The sequence below is a fragment of the Mandrillus leucophaeus genome, unplaced genomic scaffold (assembly GCF_000951045.1).
Source record: "Mandrillus leucophaeus isolate KB7577 unplaced genomic scaffold, Mleu.le_1.0 Scaffold454, whole genome shotgun sequence".
Lineage (NCBI taxonomy): Eukaryota > Metazoa > Chordata > Mammalia > Primates > Cercopithecidae > Mandrillus > Mandrillus leucophaeus.
The window spans coordinates 3,221,618-3,224,420 of record NW_012104854.1 but is presented as its reverse complement, the minus strand read 5'-3'; the positions used below and the strand labels follow the sequence as shown (position 1 = coordinate 3,224,420).

General features: G+C 34.7%; 1 protein-coding gene across 1 annotated transcript in view; it reads left to right on the top strand.

The window, feature by feature from the left end:
* The window catches only part of LINGO2 (leucine rich repeat and Ig domain containing 2), a 519,406-nt gene that overhangs the window by 107,735 nt on the left and 408,868 nt on the right, over positions 1–2,803 (top strand). Inside the window, exon 2 of the mRNA XM_011994380.1 lies at positions 913–945. The gene's annotated coding sequence lies outside the window, so the exon portion shown is untranslated. The remainder of the gene's footprint in view (positions 1–912; positions 946–2,803) is intronic.

The following is a 2,803-nucleotide window of genomic DNA, read 5'->3' as shown; positions in this document are numbered from 1 at the left end:
TGGGACTACAGGCGTGCACCACCATGCCCGGCTAATTTTTGTATTTTTAGTAAAGATAGGGTTTCGCCATGTTGACCAGGCTGGTCTTGAACTCCTGACCTCAAGTGATGTACCTGCCTCAGCCTCCCAAAGTGCTCGGATTACAGGTGTGAGCCACTGCGCCCAGCCTGAATCCATATCTTAAATCCCAACAGGATGTTTTATGTTAGTGTTTTTGTCTTACCTCCTCATTCCTCAAAGAGAACAATGAGTTAAAAAAACATCAGTTGGGTAAATACAGCATTATCATAATTACAATTTCCCTGAGAAAAGTGGCTTGCAGTTTGAATATTCAGCATCATAATTACAATTTCCATAAGGAATGTAGAACAGTTATTATAAACAACAGAATAATCACTTGGTCCATAAGGGAGAACAGATTATTAGGGGAGTGAGGAGAGAGAAGAAGCAAAATCACGTGTTCTAATCAGCATTCAAGAGTAGAAATATAGAACCTGAGAATAAATTGTAATAGCACCTTTAAATACTCTTGCCTGAATTTATCAAAAATCTTACCATGATGGCTTCCATGGGATAAGTGCTACCTATATATTTTTTCTTTCATACAATTTAATTATGTTTATTAAACATCCCCTCTGCATTTTCACTCACTGTCATTCATGATTTCTATACCCATAAGAAATTTTAAAAAGCAAATTATGACAAAATTTAAAAAGTAAAAATATATTAACAACTAGGAGAAAAAGAGTTTTATCAGGTTTTTTTCTCTCTGTAGTTAAATGCTTCTTTCCTGTCCACAAGAAAACTGGGTAAAAGTTAAAAGAAAAAAAGAAAATGTCTTCTTGACTTCTTGTGTTACTTTAATTGGCTTTTATTTCAATTTCCTTTTTTTGTGTGTTTTCTATTTTTTAGGTGAAGTGAGAAAAACAGAATGCAGCTTTCAAGGTTGGTACATTTTATAATTTTTATTGTAAATTGACAATTTGTAATTGTATAAATCTATGGGGTAAAAACTAATGTTATAGTTTATGACTCCAATGTGGAATAATTAAATCAAGCTAGTTAACATATCCATTAATTTAAATTTTTAACATTTTTTGTGGTGAGAAGATTTGAAATTTACCCTCTTAGCAATTTTCAAATGTAAAATACTCTATAATTAGTTAGATTTACCATGCTGTGCAATAGAACTAACAACAACAAAAAAAAAGCCTATTCTTTCTAACTGAAATTTTGTGCCCTTTGACTATCATCACTCCATTCTCTCCAACAGCTAGCCTCTATAACCAGCATTCTATTCTCTATTTCTGTGACTTCAGTTATTCTGGAGTCTACCTATAAGTTAGAATGTGCGGTGCTGACTTTAGTGCCTGATTTATTTCACTTTGCATAATGTTCTCTTGTTCTATCCATGTTGTCACAAATGACAGAATTTAACATATATGTTAGTATGAAACAATATGAAAGTAGCAGAGCAAACTATATCCTTAGCTTTGCACCAACAGCTATTAGAAAACGTTATGTTTTTATTCTCCTCACTCATGGACAGAAAAGTACAACATAGACTTAAGTGAATTTAATATAGCAATTATAATAGCTGATTCAATCTGTAGCAAAATTGTGAAGTTGAAAATACATAACATTTTCATATTAACATTTAATATTAATAATTATTCACTCGATCCATCTATCCATCATTCAATTCATCTACTATTCATATATTTTTATCAGTGAATCCTTATTACATATTGTGTGCAAGCTCCTATCATCTAATTCCTTTCTTCATACATTGTTTGACTGACCTTCAACAGATTCTCAAACCTATCCCTTGCTCCAGCACTTTCTGCTTATTACTAACAATAAACCTTCACCTATTATAACAGGTATTCGATTTTAACTTGCTGTATCTGATAAATGAGCAGTGTTTCCCCAACATCCCTCAGCTTATGTGTATGCCAGTATGTCTACTTCCAAATAATTGGGGCAAAGAGGAAATCATCGGGGCGATAACTACCAAGTATATTGTAATTCAAGTAAATCTGGAGAGTACAAAAAAGTCCTAATCTGGCCTCTGAAATAGAACACTCAGAACTGAATTTATATATGAGCACCCTTGGATAAAGGTACAGTATAGCCCTGCAGTGACAAGGTACTATGGCCTGTATGTTTTTGTCCTCTCAAAATTACTCTGCTGAAGTCCTTCACTTGATCTTAGCCAAAAGGCCAAGAAGCGATACTCTGCTGAAGTCCTAACCCCCAAGGTGACAGTCTTAGGCAGTGAGGCCTTTTGGGAAATGATTGGGTTCATGAATCATGAATGGGATTAGTGCCCTTATAAAAGAGGCCCAAGGGAGTTACCCTGCCCCTCTCAGCATGTGAGGACACAGAAAGTGCTGTCTCTAAGGAAATAGGCTTTCACCATACAGTACTCCTGCCTGTGCCTTGATCTTGGACTTCCCAGACTCCAGAACAATGAGACATACATTTCTGTTGTTTAAATGCACTCAGTTGATGGTTATTTTGTTATGGTAGATAGAACAAACTAAAACACAAGTGTTCTCATTATAAAAGTTTGAAACATCAATGGGTTGACATGGAACTATCATCTCCACACTGGTCATAGATAAATGGTAAAAATTATCTGCAATGTCCTTATGGAGAAATTAAAAAAGGAAAATAATTCTTGATAACTGCAGACCCATCTCCAGTAAATATTTAAATATTTGAGTGAAGGGGCCCAAATTTGAACCTGCCTATGAAACCTAGTCTATCCCTACAATATCCCATGGTCATGCTTCCATTT